Source organism: Lynx canadensis, chromosome C2 (assembly GCF_007474595.2).
Source record: "Lynx canadensis isolate LIC74 chromosome C2, mLynCan4.pri.v2, whole genome shotgun sequence".
Lineage (NCBI taxonomy): Eukaryota > Metazoa > Chordata > Mammalia > Carnivora > Felidae > Lynx > Lynx canadensis.
Window position 1 is genome coordinate 27,646,283 of NC_044311.2, and position 21,244 is coordinate 27,667,526.

At 39.6% G+C, this 21,244-nt stretch overlaps 1 protein-coding gene across 1 annotated transcript in view; it reads right to left on the reverse strand.

Moving 5' to 3' along the window:
• CPNE4 (copine 4) overlaps positions 1 to 21,244 on the reverse strand; it is a 495,352-nt gene that overhangs the window by 61,331 nt on the left and 412,777 nt on the right.

Here is a 21,244-nt window from a genome sequence, read left to right on the forward strand (position 1 = left end):
GATTTCACAACGAAGTATGTCACTCTTGGAAGCTTTCTTTGGAGACTTATGGCTTTGGGAGGCTTGGTTAGTTCAGATAAGCTTCAGGGGCTCCCAAATGCTTGTCCAAACCTCTTTAACTTCACACCTCGCTACTCTTTAGGAAGATTGAAGCTCCCATGGTGGTGTGGGCAGAGTGAAGAGGCAGGATTTTAGAGTGACTTACGCCTCAAGCTTTCAACAAGAGCTCTATCTTCATGATCAGAGTCACTCTGAATTGGTCAACCTGTACCACTCTTTTGTACCAAATTTACAGGTGCAAGATCTATCTGAGAAGCTGATATTCAATCAGGGGCTGATGGGTGTTGGAGTCAGGAAGCTTCTTTATGTAAATTGCAAATATGAACACCATCTCTACTTAATGCACAGATATTCAATAATATAAGTCAGTCCAGTAGGCTGTTGAGGTATGACGCATACTATCCTTAACATATAATTAAGTATGGTTCTCCTTGAGGAGTTCTGAAATTATAAGGGCCTCTTCCCCACTCTTTCTGGTCCCTGGTCTCTCGGTCTTTTTTCTATCTCTTTACCTCTCTGCATATTTCCTGAAATAATTGCAGGTGAAGCTGATGTATTTGATAGTAGGAGATTGAAAAAGTGACTATGGACTTTATTTTGCCTATTTTATAATTTTTTTTCATTCATTATCACACCTTTACTGAGTATCTACACCGTCAGGGGCTAGGTGCAATACATAGAGCAACAAATGGTAAAGATAGATGAGTTAATTTTTACTCACATTAAGCTTACAGTCCAGTCATAAAAACATTTATCACATATAGAAAAAAATTGTAAAATTTCTGGGTACATAATTAAAGACTCAGTAAGTGTTGGTTGGGCAAATGAATGAGAGAATGAAATAAACATGTGAATGGCATTGTTCACACAAGGGTCTTGGGGCACTTTTCACAAAGGGTAAGTAATAATTCCCTCCTAATGTTTTAGAGGATATGTAGGAACTGATTTAGAATTTAGATTAGGAATATAACTTACTTCATTTAGAATTTAGATTAGGTATATAACTTACAGCTTCATAGCTTTATAACCTCAAAGCTGTAAGACATAAAGTCCGTTCCAGGGCTCAAGAGTCTGAGACACCATATCCACAATATGTGCTGTGAAAAGAAATTGAAGTCTATCTACATCTCATGTTGGAGAGATACTGAGGAAAGAGGCCCTTTGGGGGGGAAATCTCAACATTCTCAGTACAGATTGTCTTTCACTGAGTCACAGAAACAAATGTTCTGCACATCTCTCAGTGGGAGGAGCACTGGACAGAGGCAGGAGATGAGGGATCTTGGTCTCGGAACAGTCATTACCTTTTTAAGCAGGATAGTTTATTTCTCAGGGGCTCAAGGCTATCATCTGGAGAAAGAAAGGATTAGACTCAATGGTCCTTAAGTTCCTGTCCTACTCTTAAAATGATTGAAAAATTAAGTGATTTCCTTCTCCTTTACCTAGTGTCATTCCCACCCGTCAGTGGGATCATACTTGATCAACCCTGGGAAGAATGATTGTATCATGCTTCCTGTGTCGTTGCATCTATTCTAGACAGTAACAACTCACTGAAAGTTAGAAGGCAAATTCTAAAAATCTTCCATTTTATTTTTATTAGTTACATCTAACTCCAAGAGGCATTGATATCTCTCCTAGAAATATCAAACTAAACTTAAATTTTTAAAAAATGTTTATTTATTTTTGAGACAGAAACAGACCGAGTGTGAGCGGGGGAGGGGTAGAGAGAGAGGGAGACACAGAATGTGAAGTACTCCAGGCTCTGAGCTGTCATCACAAAGCCCAATACGAGGCTCGAAATCACAATCCATGAGATCATGACCTGAGTCGAAGTTGGATGCTTAACCGACTGAGCCACCCAGGCGCCCCTCAAACTAAACTTTTAAAACTACAAAATCCTTATTTGACTTTGGGGTATCTCCACATTAGATTCCCTAACTTTTTTGAAAAAGGTGAATTCTGGTTGAGTGATGAGCCCTGGGTAAATGTCCTTTGACTGAATAGGGGCAAGATGTTCAATGTAGGCTTTAAGTTCTGGATGCCAGAGGTCACAAAGCCTCAATTTTCCTTGTAAACTACCCTGAATAGGTGATGCCTAATAAATGCATGTTTTTAGTCCACTCAATTTTTATTTATTTATTTATTTATTTATTTATTTATTTATTACTTTCCATAATTTATTTATTTTTTATAATTTACACCCAAGTTAGTCAGCACATGGTGCAGCAATGACTTCAGGAGTAGATTCCTTAATGCCCCTTACCCATTTAGCCCATCCCCCCTCCCACAGCCCCTCCAGCAACCCTCTGTTTATCCTCCATATTTAAGAGTCTCATATTTTATCTCTCTCCCTGTTTTTATGTTATTTTTGCTTCCCTTCCCTTATGTTCATCTGTTTTGTATCTTAAAGCCCTCATAGGAGTGAAGTCATATGATATTTGTCTTTCTCTGACTCATTTCACTTAGCATAATACCCTCCAGTTCCATTCACGTAGTTGCAAATGGCAAGATTTCATTCTTTTTGATTGCCAAGTAATACTCCAGTGTATATACACACCACATCTTCTTTATCCATTCATCCCTCGATGGACATTTGGGCTCTTTCCATACTTTGGCTATTGTGGATAGTGCTGCTATAAACATGGGGGTGCATGTGTCCCTTCGAAACAGCACACCTGTATCCCTTGGATAAATACCTAGTAGTGCAATTGCTGGATAGGGTAGTTCTATTTTTAGTGTTTTGAGAAACCTCCATTCTGTTTTCCAGAGTGGCTGCACCAGCTTGCATTACGACCAACAGTGCAAAAGAGATCCTCTTTCTCTGCATCCTCACCAACATCTGTTGTTGCCTGAGTTGTTAGTGTTACCCATTCTGACAGGTGTAAGGTGGTATCTCATGGCGGCTTTGATTTGTATTTCCCTGATGATGAGTGATGTTGAGCATTTTCTCATGTGTCGGTTGGCCATCTGGATGTCTTCTTTGGAGAAGTGTCTATTCATGTCTTTTGCCCATTTCTTCATTGGATTCTTTGTGTTTTGGGTGTTGAGTTTGATAAGTTCTCTATAGATTTTTGGATACTAACCCTTTGTCGGATATGTTATTTGCAAATATTTTCTCCCATTCTGTCGGTTGCCTTTTAGTTTCCTGATTGTTTCCTTCACTATGCAGAAGCTTTTTATTTTGATAAGGTCCCAGTAGTTCATTTTTGCTTTTGTTTCCCTTGACTCTGGAGACATGTTGAGTAAGAAGTTGTTGTGGCCAAGATCAAAGAGGTTTTTGCCAGCCTTCTCCTTGATCATTTTGATGGCTTCCTGTCTTACATTTAGGTCTTTCATCCATTTTGAGTTTATTTTTGTATATGGTGTAAGAAAGTGGTCCAGGTTCATTCTTCTGCATGTCGCTGTCCAGTTTTCCCAGCACCATTTGCTGAAGAGACTGTCTTTATTCTATTGGATATTCTTTCCTGCTTTGCCAAACATTAGTTGGCCATATGTTTGTGGGTCCATTTCTGGGTTCTCCATTCTGTTCCATTGATCTGAGTGTCTGTTTTTGTGCCAGTTATTTTTTATTCTCAAGTTACTTAACATACAGGATAGTCTTCACTTCAGGAGTAGAACCCAGTGATTCATCTCTTACATATGACACCCAGTGCTCATCCCAAAGAGTGTCTTCCTTAATGCCTGTCACCCATTTAACCCACCCCGCCCACACACCCCTACTCTCCTCAACCCTCAGTTTGTTCTCTCAACATTTGAGTTATTTTTGTTTGCCAAGTACTCATTGGCTAAGTTCTCTGAGCACATATCATTTAATCCTCACAACAAATCTATGAGGTAGGTACTGATAAAAACATTTTGAAAGAAACTGAAGCCCAGCAACATTAGATAACTTTTCAGAGGTTACTCAGTTAGAAAGTGGTAAAGTTGGGATTTGAACCTTGGTTTCTTGGGGAAGAGTCTGTACTTTTCCATATACTGCATACCATACTGCCTATTTATTCATCAGTGAATGAATATCGACTGAGTATCTACTATGTTTTATGTGCAGATACTCTGGGCACTGATTACATGAGACAGGGTGCTATTTCACTGTTTTTATGAAGTTAATCCACCCCAGAATTTACCAAGCTACAGAATTCCTTGCTTAGATTAGTCCTCCACAGGCAATGTAGGGAGATCGCTGTGGCTGCCTCGTAGAGAAAGAATAAGAGGGGAGAAATAGAAGTCCAATGAAGGCCTAAAATAAATGTGTGACATTGGACAGATTATGTAGAAAGCAGGGAAATGGCAACTATAGGTCTCAATCTCTAAGTAGATGGGGTTGAGGGGGAAGAAAGGGAGGAATTAAAAAATGAGAATTGCTCCCAAGCTTCTGGCTTGGCGATTTTGGTGTACCACTCACCTATATGGGAATCACAGAAAGAACAGGTTTGAGGGCCAAGGGATAGTTTATTATTTGATCATGCTGAATCCCACATTTTTGACCTCTGATTTTGACATCATGATTCTCTGGACCTGTGGTGAGTAATCACTGTTTCTTCCAGCAAAATGCCCATGTCTCTGTTTCTAAATGAGCCATGCTGCTCATGGTTTATTGATTGCTATAATTTGATGCCTAGAGACAAGCTCCTGCTGTGTCCCTGAGGAGGAAAAGGCGCTTGAGGACCGGAAAAGAACAGATGACTCCATTTGTATGGCTTAATGGTTCTGGAACCCACAAGTTGGCAATGTAGGACTCACTGACAGCCAGGAGGAAGTCTTGGCACAGCCAGGGAAACTGATTACTGTGTATTCCCAACATAATCTCATTTACTTGCTTCTTTTGTTTAATTATTGTCTATGCAACCATCATAGGTGTTCAGGACTTGGAAGTTTTAAAACAAGGGAAGAAAACAGATCCTAAAAGCATGGAGAAGTGAGCCACTCCTAATCAGTCACATGAAATGATCAACAGAAAATAGTTTTGCCACTGACACGTGCAAACCAATTCTGGGTATTTAAATTGGATTTACCATCTATCTGTAAGATAATATGAAACAAACTCAGGCATTCCAGTCAGATTCACAAAAAATTGTTCCGGATCCTCTTGCATCATCATTACCATGGATTGTCCTTGCTCTGTTCTAGTGTTTATAATGTTTCTTTGACTTGCTTGGGTGTCTAGCTTATCCTTTGAATACAAACTTTGATGCTCAGAACTCTTTAGGGCCTAGCTAATCCTTGGGATCCTCTCACTCATGACTCTTTTGGGCAACCATCACATCTGACTCAGGCCTGGATCTTATGCACCCAGGAATTAGCTTCTGATTGGAGTCTTGTGTAGATTTACTCCATTCTTTTTTTTTTTTTTTTAATTTTCATCTTTGTGTGTATGTGTGTGAAAATGTCTGTCACTTAGATTTTCTATCTAGACTTGGCCATTCATGGTCAATCTGTGCCTCACTAAGTTATGATGCTTACTTATACAGTGTGAGACAAAGAATTTGGAATTCCTTAGATAAAAGGAGAAAACCAAAAGTTTGGACAATGTTGTTAGCCTAAAATTGGTACTGGTGAAGCTCTATCTGTCAAAGAGAATAATTTCTCCTCTTCTAAACAATAATTATTATAGACAGACTTTTGAGTAGAACATTTTCCTGAGAGATAGGACTTGGTTCTATGAGTCAGACAGGAAGACATCCTATTCTTTTCATCTGGATGGAGTCAGACACACATTTGTAAGATGGACAAGCAGAGATCTGAGATTTTGACAGTGGTAAGCAGGGCCATTGACCTATCTTATCACGCTTATTACCCAAGTAATTGAACCTTTCTTCTCATTCCATTTATATCACTGGACAGACCTATAGCTGTATTTGTCTCTGGGGAGATGAAATAGAACTTTTTTTTACCTGGAAGTGTAAACCCATCCATTCACTGATGGGAATGGCCTCCCAATAACAGCTTCATCAATAACTGCTTTGGGAGGCCAGAAAAAATAGTGGAAACTAATTAGAAGTTCTTTGTGCTAACCTAACAGTCATTATATATTCAATGATGGTTTTTGATAAATAGACCCAACTTTCCAACTAAATTCCAATATGCACATTAAGGTTATCATTTGAAAGAACAGAAATAAAAATTTATTAATCGATATAGTAGTGAAGCATTTTAACATTTTGTTTTACAGAGCGCCAGTTGCATAGGAGGTTAATAGGTATTTGTGAAAAATAAAAAAGGACTGGTCCTCAAATAAGTTTGGGTCACTGAATAAGTCTGGATAACAGAAGTTAAATGTCCTCCTTCCATCAGGGCATTGGCACATGGTGTTTCCTCTAGCCAAAATGTTTTTCTCTCCAACTTTTTCTAGATGACTATTTAAATTTCAGGTGTCAGCTTAAATATCCCTTCCTCAGATATTCAAACTAGATCTAACTTATTTTAAACTTTCTTCTGTCCCTGTACTTTTTCTTCACTGCACATATGGGATTATGTGTTTTCATAATTACCTGATTAATTTCTATCCTCCCCATCAGCTGTCAATTAGATCCAGGGGTAGCAACCACTCCTGTTTCATTCACCATTTTATTCCTAACAGTGAACAAAGAACTTTGCATACTTGAGGTGCTTAATAAATATTTGTTGAATGACTGGGTGGTGGAGTAGGTTAGCGACCCAGCACAGCTGGATGGGCTACATTTCCCAGCCATGTGACTGGTCACCAGCAAGGGAATGTGAAGTGTTTCACTTCTGGACTGAAGGTTAAGAAGGGGGTATGCTTTCTCACTCTCTTTTCTTTTCCACTGGCTGGAAGGTAAGGACTTTAAAGTTTCAGAGGATTGTGGATCCACACGATGGATGGATCCTGGATCTCTCAATCACTGCATGAAGACTGCCCATGCAACATTGATTGGATCTTCCTTAACTGAGAAATAAACTTCCATTTTACTAAGCCACTTAGAAGCAGTTTTAAAAGAGCACATGTAAATAATACATGTAAAGAATAAATGAAAGGTTAAAAAGCAATTCCAGATATGATCAGAATAGAGCTCGTTCTCTGGCCCGTACTAGCTAAGGATTTGCAACAACATTTAATGAAAAGGAGCTAGGAATTAGTAGAAATCTTATTATTGTCATATTTATGTTTGTTCAAATTGACTGTGTGGTAAAATGATCACAGCCTTCATTTTAGACTAAGGATTTGATTATATCCCCCTCATCTGTTTGATTTAAGAGTCCCTCCTGGACTGTTACAAATGAACTCCTGGATGGATGGACAATATCTGACTTTTAGAGCCAAGATTCTTAAAGTCAGAGAGTGTAACTACATCAGCATAACCCCTTTAAGAATGATGTTTTACCCGATTCATCTTTGTTTGAGTTTGTGATACATTATACTAGTGTAATCCTTCCATTAAACCAACTTTACTCTTGCCCTCCCTTGTTTCTCTCCTTTCACAAAGACTGTTTGAGGACTAACTGTGGGCCAGCTACTGTGATAGTCACGGCGATAAAATTACGAATAAGACAGCGTGGCTTCTGCCATTATAGAGCCTACAATGTAGCAGGAAAGACAGACAACTAAACAATGGCAAAGCAGCATGATAAATGCTACCTTACAGAATGCACAGTGTGCTATGGAAACACTTCACAAGGGATGCCTGGGTGGCGCAGTCGGTTAAGCGTCCGACTTCAGCCAGGTCACGATCTCGCGCTCCGTGAGTTCGAGCCCCGCGTCGGGCTCTGGGCTGATGGCTCAGAGCCTGGAGCCTGTTTCCGATTCTGTGTCTCCCTCTTTCTCTGCCCCTCGCCCGTTCATGCTCTGTCTCTCTCTGTCCCAAAAATAAATAAACGTTGAAAAAAAAAAAAAAAAGAAACACTTCACAAGGCCAGGATAGCAGAGACTGTCAGCACGTTCCACCCGTGTCCCATTGGATCCCTTTACCATCTGGGGCACACCAGTTCTTACTATTCTTTCTCTCCCAACTCCAGCACTTATGTCTTTGTTAGGGGATTGTCCTCAAGCTGTTTTTCCTATTTGTGTAGTACTCGAAGTTCTTGAGGTAGCCCTTAACCAGTGATGGACACATGCAGAGATCCCTGATTGAGATAACTCTGAATTATAACTACACTTTTTAAAAATATATTCCTGGCAAGATTGAGCCAAGATTCCCCTATTTGAGACTTTGATTGATATCCTATCTTTGTTTTTACCTCCTTTCCTTCTCTGGTCCCATTTTTCCACTCCCCTACCAGTTAATCCTGGGAACACATTCACATGAATCCTCATCTCAGGGTCAGCTTCTGGATGACCCAGACTACAATGGGCATCTAATCCAGGCCAGAAAACCAGAGAAGACTTCTTGGAAGATGTGCCACTTAAGATTATGTCTGATGGATGAGTGGAGTCAACCAGGTATGTGGGTGGAATAAAAGGATGTTCTAGTCCATGGTGAACAGGGTAGACACTCCTCCTGAAGAGGTAGTGGTTGGATGCAAATTATTCCTCTTGAATCCATCTGAGTTTACCATTTTGTTAAGTTTTTTTTTTTTTTAAAGAGAGACAAACCAAGAAACAGACTTTTTTCCCCCTTAAGTTTATTCATTCATTTTTGAGAGAAAGAGAGAGAGAGAATGAGTGAGGGAGAGGCAGAAAGACAGGGAGAGAGAGAGAATCCTAATCAGGCTCTGTGTTGTCAGTGTGGAGCCCAATGTGGGACTCGAAATCACAAATAGGAGATCATGACCCGAGCCAAAATCAGACGCTTAACCAAGCCACCCAAGTGTCCCCCCCCCCCCATTTTGGTAAGTTTTAAGGTGAGCTCACATTTCCCTTACAGTCTATGTCAGTGATATAAAGTCCCTGTTTCCTCATGATCAGCATTTATCAGGGGATTAAGAAAAAAAAACCCACAAAACAAAACATATTTGTTCCTCCTTTATTGATGGATTCATTGCCTGTATCAGTGTGAATAATGCCTTGGCAAAACTGGGAGCGGGAGAGCCCATTACATTTAGTGATATAAATTATCCTTGATGGAGAAGGTCCTTGTTCATCAATACTGATGTGGCTGTGTCATCAATTTAATAGCTGAACGCTAAGGACCATTAAATCTAGCACTGTTTGCTGTACCATTATTTATAATAGTGCCCAAGAGTAACATGTAATTAACTCTGTGACTGATTGACAAAGTAAATTGCAGGGTAATCAATCATATTGCATAAACACTTGTCACTGGGCCACATATGGGATGTGAACGTTCACTTGTGATGTTTTGGTGCTTCCCTGTCTGAATCGTTGTTCTGGGTGTGAGGCTTCATGCTGATAGGGACTTTTAGTTCCTATCAAGATTTAAAGCTGTTTGCTGCTTCTTTATATTCAGTCCAATCCTGCTGCTTAGCCTGATTTTTAAATGATGCCTTTTGGGAGGGTAACCAATATTGAGAATCTCTCAATTTCTCTTTATCTGGAATGACTTTCTCTTTTTAGGTCTCTCCCACTCATGAGTTATTCCTTTGCCCACTAGTCCCTCCTTTCACTTAGTTTTCCTTCTACCAGTTGCCTTTAAATTTATACTCTTCTGCAATAGCTTTCCCTCATAAGGACATTTTGTAGCATGTTCACCTCTTTGATCTGACCAGGAATGAAAAATGAATATTAAATTCACCATAAGCAGGGCAGGTAGAGAAGACCAAGTCAGAGTTTTCCTCTCATTTATGGACCATTTTGTAAAGTTTAGTCACCCAGAAGGGCCAGACTCTCTGCCTGTGAAAGCTAGCTATCTGTAACTTCAGAAACCCCAGTTTCTGTGTGGCCGGAAGGAAGTCTGAGACAATTGTTGAGATTCTTTCCAGAAGGAAAAATGGCTAATGGAAAGATATAACTCCCCCATTAGTATGAGTTTCTTCTGTATGAACTTTGAGGCTAATATTGAGGCTAATTGGACCTCGTGGTTGGGTGAAGTCTTCTCTGAAATAGGAAGTATCAGCCATGGAAGAAATGTCAGGTCCTTTGAACAGTGAAAGAGAGGATTCTGTACCTGTCTCTTGCAATCACCCTCTTAGATCTGGAAAAGGGTGGAAAACACCCAGCATAGGCATTATCATTTATCCTTCCCACTATTCCCTGCCCATCCTTTTATCCTCATCCATTGCAGATGTCACCAATAAGTCATTATACTTTCCTCATTGAGACAGAATAAAACCCTAGACTCCTCATCAATCCAGCATCCCAGTTGGCCATTGTCTATTGGTCAGAGTTGGAATATAAGACTGAATCCTATTTCCTAGTGTTGTTTTCAAGCCTAATGCATCAGGATGCACATATATCTTGTACACACTGATGGTGGGATGAGTTCTAGGAAGTAAAGAACTACCTAAAGATCATCGCCTTATCCGATGGAGCAGTACTGTGAGCCCTGAGAATGAGTCATGTCTTTAAACCAGGTAATTTTCCTGTAATACTACTCCTTGGGTTTATTTTCTCTATGTTCTCACTTCTCTTTCAGTGACATTTCATTTGAATGGTCTGGCCTTACCATAGCTGGGCCGTAGAGTAGCTAGAGGAGAACTGTGTGTCCATGATAGAAACAGAGTTAAATGGAAAGCTAGGTTACCTTGAGGTCAGAGTACATCTGAAACTGCTAATTAGTGAATATTTGTAGAAAGTGTAGGTCTTTTAATTCAGCTACTTTTCCTTACTCTGAGATTCTTCCTCCTACTGACAGCCTTAGTGATCCTGAGTGCTGTTTTATTAAAAAAGATAACTTTCATTTTTTGTCACCTTGACAAGACTATCAAGAACTCACAATGAGGTAGCAAGAACTTACTTCATTCACAGAAATTATCATTCCATCCTCTTCCTCTGACCTATTCTTTTCACAAAGTCATGTGTTTTCCATGGCATGTCCTTCTAGTTTTATATGTCACTAAAGGCACATGATCAGATAGAAAATATCAAAGTCTCCAGATGACTGAAGAGCCCAATATCCCATGGATATAATGATGATGTTGATGATGATTTCCCCAGCATGAGTTTCTAAGAGAACCATAGGAACCTTGCCTTCTTCTCATTCTGTCCTTACTTAGAAGCTTAGATTTTAAGATGCTCTCTGGAGCTTTGATCTATGAAGGGGTGAACAAATTGGCAAACATGGACCTTGTAATATATTATTATTCATATTTGCAAACAATCATGTTGGCAAGTAGGTATGTGCTTTATAGACCTAAGTATTGCTTTGACATGTGAGTCAAAGAGAATTTGCAAGCAATAGACAGCTGCTCTTGGAGAATTCAGCTTGGCATGTAATCTAGTTCAGTTGAAAGATTTGGATATATAATCACTGCTAAACAGACCACTGCCCTCCCCTGTGTCTCTTGGGTTATGTACAAATGATTCATTTGGCAGGTTCTTTGTAATTTCACTAATTAAAGGCATCCGATTGGTCTTTTGGCCCTGAATCAGGATTCTACGAAATTTTTCTTCAAAGCCCAAACATCATCCCAACCAAAAGTAAGGGGAAGATAAAGCACAACATTTAAGATTTATTTTTAAACTTAATGAAGAGTTCTGTGGATTGGCATTTGACCTGGTAGTTGGCCCAACACTTATTTGGATTTCTTTCCAGCCCAGCATGGAGAAACAGGAACCTACTTTTATTCAAATGAGTTGTTATTAGGATTCTATTGGTTTTATTTCCTAGGACAGTGGGTAAGGATGGATCAAAGGGCAGAGGAAGAAAATATGGAGAAACTTACTGTGAAGGTACAGATTCCATTTTGTACGTGACTATACTATTATTTCAGTCATAATCTTATTTTTCCAACCCAACAGCATGCCCCCAATATGTGCTTAGTAGGCTTCCAGGAAACATGCCATATATAATGTGAGTTTAAAACATCCCTCAAGGAGCTTGCCATCTAGTAGGGAAGATAAACATATACTGAAAGTAACCTAAAACCAAAGTGAAGTTGGGTGAAAATTTATCAGAAACTATAGAGGAAGGTTAGAGTAAAAGCAAAGGAGGAAGTGATCTGTTGTGTGCTTTCACTGGACATGAAAACAGGGATGGAATCTTACTTGTCTTTGTAACTTGTGGCAGGAAAAAAAGTGGTAAATAAATGCTTGATGAATGCAATTGAAAGGGAATATGGAAAGGGTCCTGAAGGAAGCCATTTTTGAAGCAAAACTGGAAGGAAATAATAGAGTTTGGGTTGACAGAGAGGAAGTAGGAGGAAATTCTACATAAGAAGTTGAAGGAGCTTAGAAACAGTGGGCAGCAGTCCTACAGAAGCAGAAGGGAAGAACAGAGAATAGTGAAACCGATCCAGGTATGTGCTTCATCCTTACACTGGGCTTCCTCCCAGATTTAATCCCCACTCAGAAACATCTAGGAATATAGTACAGCCTCTTGTTCCCAATCAAGTTGCTGGGATACTGCATTCTTCTCATGGGAAATGGAGACTTCCTGGGGTTTCTGAAACTCACAAAAGTCTTAGGTCAGTATTCTCAAACTTTAGTATGCACAAGAATCTCCCAGAAGGCTTGTTAAAACACAGATTTCTGGGCCCCATCTGCCAAGTTTCTGATTCAGTGGATTTGGGGTAAGACCTCAGAACTTGTACTTTTTTTTTAATTTTTTTAAACATTTATTCATTTTTGAGAGACACAGTGTGAGTGGGGGAGGGGCAGAAGGAGGGAGACACAGAGTCTTTTTGACCCAAAGCAGGCTCCAGGTTCTGAGCTATCAGCACAGAGCCCAACGCAGGGCTCAAAGCCACCAACTGTGAGATCATGACCTGAGCGGGAGTCAGATGCTCAACCGACTGAGCCACTCAGGCACCCCAGGATTTGTACTTCTAACAAGTTCTCTGGTGATGCCAATTTGCTAGTTTTGTGGCCATAGTTTGAGAAACACTGCCTTAGATAAATATACAGTTCCCTTTCCCTCATATTTATACCACTTCACAAGACATGGAGAGAATCAAAATGTCATAATATGGCTGTATTGAGCAGAGATTTTAAAAATCTTTGCTGAAGGTAGCTGTTTCAAAGATACTTGATATAAGATTTCTGGATTAAAACTGCATTAATTTCCAATTTCAAAATGATTATATTCTGGAAGTTCCTATAATTAATTGGATCTTTAGAACTCAGAACATTATTTTCCTGCAACAAACTTGTGAATAGTTGAGGTCTCCAGCTCACCACAAAAACCTAGGTCACCTGGAATATAACTAATGCACTCAGTTCTACAATAGATAATCACAGGAAAGAAACACCATGGCAATACTTATAGTTAAACCAACACAACCTTGGACATGTATGCTTCACTTTGTTCAACAAATGATCCTTAGAAGTTACATGACCACTAAATTATGCTAAATTAAATTGTATTTTAGCACATTAGGAAGCTCACTAATTGAATGATCTTTATTCAAAGAAGAGAGTAGTGTAGGATAAATTTTAAAATAATGAAATGGTGCAAAAAGGAATTCTTAAAGCATCTGTGCTTTTTAAGTTGGAGTTGATTTTTATAAATCATAGTTACTTATAGGAAAGAAAATTTGGCTTATACAGGTATCTTAGCCTCTGTTATGGCAGTGGCTTCTTTAAAAAAATTTTTTTTAACGTTTATTTATTTTTGAGACAGAGAGAGACAGAGCATGAACGGGGGAGGGTCAGAGAGAGGGAGACACAGAATCTGAAACAGGCTCCAGGCTCTGAGCTGTCAGCACAGAGCACAACGCGGGGCTCAAACTCATGGACCACAAGATCATGACCTGAGCCGAAGTTGGCCGCTTAACCAACTGAGCCACCCAGGCGCCCCATGGCACTGACTTTTAACCCTTTACTGAACAGGCTAGGCTTCAGAACATCTACTTCCTACTTCCACATTCCTCTTCTGAGGATTTCTCTTCATACAACTTTCCATAATGACACCTCATGCCCATCCTCCCCTGAAGTGTGCTTGTCTAAGCACAGCCAATCCATAGGTTGGCCAGAACTATATGAGATGACCTGGTTTGGGATTTACTGAAATAACTGGATAAATTAGAACTTCAGATAGAGAAAAAGAAAGAAGCAGTTAGTTTGGGGACTAGTAGTCGAAGACACAGGATAGCTGAGTTGGTAGAGCATAAGAAATATTTGTGAATCCTTGTTGCTTAAGAGGTTGACCAGATGACCCAGTCACTAGTGCTGCTCTGAATTCTGCATAATTTATTGAGTATTGAGCTACTTAATAAGCTCTGTGAGAACTGACAGTTCCTGGAATCCTGGGACAATAGCAAAATCCTTTTTTTTTTTAAATCTTCCTTTTTAAAGGTGAGTTCTTACACAACTCACCCAAACTCAAGGTCACCAAAATTCCTTTTAGTAAAAATATTCTAACCAACATAAACTATGGAAATCCTCTAGAGATAGATTTGGCACATAGCTGATGCTCACTCTCCAATCTTCATTTTATATCCCCGGGCTCAGGTTGTATATGTGCAGAACTGGGATAGTATTTCTACCTTGTCCCTCCTGATCACTCCCAACTGAAGGATTAGTAAGCTAAAATCTTCACAGTTTTGAATTAATCAGAATTGAAGGCACATAAAAATGCAAGGAATTAAGAAACAGACAATACAGGAAAAAAAGGAAGAATGAGAGTCAGGGAAATGAGCCCTCACCACAAAGGAAGGTGCAAAGCCTTTGATGAGCTTGCATCTGTAAATAATTAGCTCTGCCAGTCTCTGTAAGGCTTTGGCCAATTGGTCCAGGTCCACTAGAGATAATGAGGGCTAGGGACATACTACCAACAAGCTCAGCTATAAAATGAGCCAGAGGACGATGTGCTTCAGATACTCACCCTGTACCCTGTGTGATGTAGATTTATAGAGTCTGAGCACTATTCTGATGAGTGCTGGTATCTTTAGATTCATTAAATGGGAATTTACCATGCCTTGCTTCAAGTTGGTTGTAGAAATCTTAGTATCTCAGATTCAATGGCAATTTGGGGATCATTCTACTATGACTCTCTAATTTTAAGGATAAGAAAACAGGTTGTAGGAAGATGAACAGCACAACATTTATTCATGATAGTGTTGCTTTTAAAGCTTTGCTCTACTTGCTCTTAACTTAGAGGCAGTAAAAACTTCATCTTACTGACCTGTTAAATCACTTATGTCGTGGGACCATTTATGATAGCCCCACTGCTGTCATATATCTAGTCTTATTTGAGCCTCTCAACAATCCTTTGAAATGGGCAGAGGTTTCATTTCCATTTTATAGATAAAGAAGATAAAACTCAGTGACGGTAGACCACTTTTTGGAAACCCAGATCCTCTGACTTCTAATACATATGCCTTCTGTATAGATAATATATTTGAAATCAATTTGTAAACTAAAATTTGAAATATAAATGCTAGTCTTTATTATAACTCTCACCTTCATCCCGATGCCACATCCCCTGGACTATAGCAAAGGCCCACCCTTAAGGACAGTGTCTTCTTTATATCTTTGGTTCTCTATGCAGCACTTTGAAATTATAGGAATTTTCCTCAAATTAAGTCAGAATCTCCACTGGATTATAAACAGGATCCTTTTGAATGGTGATAACTTTATCTGATTCCCAACAAACCATTCTGAGTCTTTGCTTAATCACTGTGACCATCTTCTTCAAAGGCTTCTATGAGACAACATTAACCTACCACCACCGAAGCCATTCATTCATTCATTCATTCATTCATTCATTCTCTGTGCAACTACTATGTATCAGACACTGTTAAAGGTTAAAGATACAAAGATAACAAGGCATGGTATCTGTTTTCCCAGAAGCTTATAATTTAGTGTGTGTAGGGAGTTGAGGTGCTGGACAGAGGAGTGGTAAAGAGGAAAGACAGGCAAACACACCAACAGTTATGGTAGAGTTGAACACTTGCTATGATAAAGATGAAGACAGAATGTTGTAGAAACACAAAAAAGGTTCTAAGTCAGAATGTGGAGTCAGGGAAGGTATTTTGGAAGGAAGGAAGGATGTGAGGGAGAAAGGAAGGGAAGGAAGAGGAGAGAAAGAAGGAAAGAAAAGGGAAGAAAGGCACATTCACTTTCATGTGATAAGAGAGATGGACAAGGGAAATCTACTGAACATTTATGGAGCCACTGATTTCTGCCTACCATGTTTTCAAGACTCCTCCTTCCTTCCTTGCAAGTGGTGATGAAACTCTGGCCAGCAGGGGCCCCTGACTAGGATCCAGTCATAACCTCAGCCTGCTGGGAAGTAAATCTGTCATGCTTCTTTTTCTTGTAGAATAAAAGTCAAGCTCTTCCTGGAGGCACTTCCTAGGACTGTGGTTGACACAGCTGTGGGGAAGATTAGCATTCTTTGCGCAGGTGAGTGAAGAAAGGGGAACCTTTGTGGACATTTCCTCATGAATGAGAGGAAGCCATGTGGCTGGGAGAGCTCTGAAAGCCCATGTAATTACACAATGAAGTTAGTGACTGGGTGGGTAGGGGAGGTGCTGGCAGAGAGATTAACCAAGTGTTGCTGATTGTCATTCTATAACATCTGCAGTCAGTCAACATCTCCCAGCTGTGAAAACCACAATACAACAGGTACTGTGGGGAGAGGCATGAAGGGCAAGGAGATAACTCACAATTATTGAACTCTGGGGCTCTGTATACAGTGAAATGCACACACAATCTCATTTAATTCCCCAAACAACCTATGCACTCTTCATTGCAGAGGTTCAGAGAAGCTAAGTAACTTATCCAAGTTCACCAGCTTGAAAAATACTCAAACAAAGGTATGCCTGACTTCTAAGCCCAGCTTGTTTCATCATGTCAGTCTTGTCCATCTTTGCCTGAGAACAAGATTCACATGGCAGGGTTGGGGGGGGGTAGTGGTTATTATACATGTAGATTCCAAGGGCCCTGCCAAGACTTAAAATCAGAATTTCCAAGTGAGGTGCCAGGGAATCTGCATGCTTGATATGCATCTTAGGTGGTTGTTAGGATCAGGTCATTTTGGGGAAACCCTGCAATGTATTGTGCTGCTTTGGCAAGTAGCATGAGGTTGAAGAGGAAGGGGGGATGTAAAGAGATTAGGAGATAGAATTGACAGGACTTGACTCATTACAGGAAAGTCTTCAATCCCTCATCAGCATTTCTTTCCAATGTTCTGTGGGTTGTAAACTTCTGCCTCACAACAAAATTCTTCTCTAAGTAGCGTAAAAGCAGCAAATGGCCATTCTACTATGTTCCCTTGGGTGTGAGCACCTCAAAAGAGATCCAGCCAGAGTGTAGTTGCATGCAGGTGTACTGCTCTGGTTGCATAATGTGTTGGTTGTGATTTCATAATACTCATCATTGAAAAAGAAATGTTAAAGGGTTTCTGGGAGAGCAGCCAACTATCATGTCCCTGTTTTCAGAACACAAAAATCACTGTAATTGGTTGATTTAAACAATAATGATGATGTTATATTACAATGAAATGATTTAAAGAGTTTCTTAGAGCAAGAAATTATGTCAAAGTTTGTAAAAGTTTTAAATTGACAACACTGTGCTAGTGTAAATCCCTTTCTTTTTAGCACAATGAGCCATTTTCCCCTGATCCCTTGGGTCCCAAGTTGCCTGCTACCTCCAGACCACATAAAGGCTATTTTTTTTTTTTTTTGCCTTTAGTGAAGATACCACCTGTGGTAGACAGAATAATTGCTCTACAAAGATGTCCACATCCTAATTCCTATAACTTGTGAATATGTTACTTTACATGGTGATAGGGACTTTGCAGATATGATTAGATCTTGAGGTAGGAAGATTAGCCTGGATTATACAGGTGTGCCTGTTGTAATCACAAGAGTCTTTAGAAGAGGGAGGAAGAGGTCAAAGAAGGGAATATGATGAGGGAAACAGAGGTCAGAATGATGTGATTGCTGGAAAGGGGGTCATGAGCTAAGGAATGTAGGCAGCCTCTAGAAGCTGGAAAAGGCAAGGAAATTGATTCCCTCCTAGAAACTCCAGAAGGAATGTAGCCATGCTTATATTTTATTTTAGACTAGAGAGATTCTTTTTTTGGATTTCTGACCTCTAGAACTGTAATATAATAAATCTGTGATGTGTTAAGTCATTAGGTTTGTGTTATCTCCTTGTTGAGCAGGAAAGATCTTGTGGTCAAGTGGGTTCCTTATGAAAAGCCATCATAGGGGTCAAGTTAAGACCCAAGTTCAAAGTCTATGGTGTTGATCCTGGCTTAGAACTATCAATTGGCAGATAAGCCTTAATTCCCACATGTGACTATGAGATCCATGGGGTTTCTTGTTCTTGGAATTGACAGTGACAGTGTCCCATCTCACTGCCTTTGCAATGGTCATTTGTTCTCACTTCTGATGTTATCACCTCATGTATTCTCTAGGCCATTATCCCTTAGAAACTGCAGCTCTCACAGCCAGCTTCAGAGAATGTTCCCATTGACCCTTACAGTCTGTCAATCTCGTTCTGAGGAAATTAGGGTAAATGTTTGCTAGAAATCTGGCCATTAAATGGCATGTGTCTGGGTATCACATTCCAATGTGTTCTTTCCTGGCTTCCTAATCTAAGACCCATGTCTTATGACTCTTTGTACCTTAGAGAAAGTTTCTTATTTGTAGGCATCAGCTCTAGGTCTGGTTGCTATCTACTATCTGCTTTCACCACTGTCAGGAATCTCTTGTATTTTTACTTCCTTACTCTAATTTTTGGTGTCAGGGACACCTCTGCTACGAAGGGGGTTTCACTTGCTATACTATTATAGGGAAAAGTGGCAACTTGATTTTGCTCATCTTGTCAATAGAGTATCTCATCACCATACATGACCTTAAGTTTGCATGGATTCTTGTTCTAAAGTGTGTTTCATTTAAAAATATTCAAGGCCACCTCCTACTCCTATAGACATGATATGATAGATGCATCTTGAAAAACTTGTTTGATATATGTGTGCCTAATTGCAGGAAATATATGGCAGCACCTGCCTATGGGAAAAGGAGTATGGTGTCCTGCATACATGCATTAGGAAACAATCCTATAACATAAGTAAAGGGGAGCATAACTAGCAGGAAAGGTGGATATTTGATAGGGCAGGTCAGAAATGACTGTCTTGTACACAGTGGAGAGGGGGAAATTATCTGCAAAGACCATACTAAAGTCAGAGAAACACCTCCACAGGGATTTGCCTCTGTCTGTGGTGCTGAAGATGCTGGTCCTAGGCCACAATCTCATCACAGTCAACTTGGGGTTGATTCTGCATACTATCTTCACCTGTTACTTGGTGACTATACCTAGGGATATCTAGAAGATATAGAAGAATTCTCAAATCCCCAAGTATGCTTTGAATCCAGTCCACATGCTACAGGTCACAGAGGACAATAGGTACAAGGACAGAGGAAGAACTGAGTAGTTAATGGGAGACTATGGAGTTAATATGATAATTCTGTCTACAGAGTTCCCATTTCTATCTTTTTGCGACACCATCAATTCTATTTTTATATAAGCTTTCTATATCACTAAATTCTACTGTAGTGTCAAAATAAAAACATTAAACTTGAACTTTTATTTTTATGCAACAAGACAGATGGAGTGTGCTAAAATGAAGTCCATCAATGGGTAATGATTTTTGTTCAGATTATGAAAAGCTATGATGGATCCCATGGGAAAACCATTTTAAATATTTGGCTATCTATCACTCCCCAATCTGCATGTAAAATTGTAGGTCATCATGTTCCCCTCCTGCTGGCCATGGGACTGTCAGCAGCCACTGCCCAAGGAAAGTTCCCCAAATCACTCCTCTTAAGAACTGGCATTCTTGCCCAAACTTCACTTCCTTACTGCTGATAGATGCTTTCCTTATTTCCACTTGAAGTCTTCCCTCTTGGAATTGATTTCTGCCTTAACAAAAAGCTGTTACAGGTTACTGAGTCTGGGGTCCTAGTTGCTCAAACTGTGGGGTAGATCAGTGTATCTGTTGATCAGCAATCATTGTGACCACAGGTGTGTCAGAAATGCACAGCCTCCACCCCAGACCTACTGAACCAAAACCTACATTTAAACAAGATCCTCTGGTGATTTATGTGCATATTAAAGTTTGAGAAGTACTGATTTAGGCTATCAGTTGGCCGAATTAGAAAGGCCAGTTACCAATATCCTAAATCTGTCTGAAGGGTTTATGCATTCATTCAAAAGTTAATGGGCTCCTACTTTGTATTAGGCACAGCCTTAGGTTCTGCGGATAAAAGATAAAGAGGGTATAGCTCCTTTTCTTTGTATTTGCCATAACATTTGTTCACCACCTTGTCCTTCCTTTTAGCTCTGGCAGGCCTGCTTCTTTCTCACCATCTTCTTTAATTTTGGTGCCTGCTCTTGTTCTAAACTCTTTCTGAGTTTTTCATGTCAGTTTGTTGTCTTTTGTGTTATCATTAGATAACACATCTAATATTTATTAGATAAAATATCATTAGATATTTTCTAATTTTGACTTGAGACATCATTTTGGCCATGATTTCCCATCTTATTTACCAAGTTTCTGAGCCTCTCTGCCCCATGTACATGTCCCATTGCTACATCTGCCCTTGGAACATAGTTTTCTCATTTTAACCATGGGATACCTACTATCCTAGCTGCTATTGAGACCTGGGCCCAAATTTCTAGGAACTGTTGCTGCCCCTAGAGATTTCCAGGGTTACACCTTGGAGAGAAGTAACTTGTGCTTACATAGGAAAAGAAAAGTTCTTTTCTTACCATACACAGTAGACTCCCCCACCCTTCCTCTAGTGTTTGTTTTGGCCTCTTTCTGAATTTAAATATAATAGCAGAGTAAGGAAACAAAATTGGAATAACAAATGGATGTATTTTTTAGAAAGCCTTCTAACTTTTCATATTCTTTCCATTATCTCTTATTACTGACAGAACTTACTGTATGTTCAATTCAACCCCAAATCCAAGTAGATTCAATTAAGTTGAAAGATATGGACTGGAACCTACAGATCTTAATTTGGGATAATTTTTTTAGAAGGTGAACATCATTTGTGCTTTCTTCTTTCTTCAATGGGATAATGTTTCACCTCAGATTGGCCCTATCGGTTCTTTCCCCCCTACAATCATATAGCACTTTACTAGGTTCCTATTCTCTCATTTGATGATACAAAAACTCTTTGAGGTCAGAGAGTCTATCATATCTCATTTTCAGGCAAG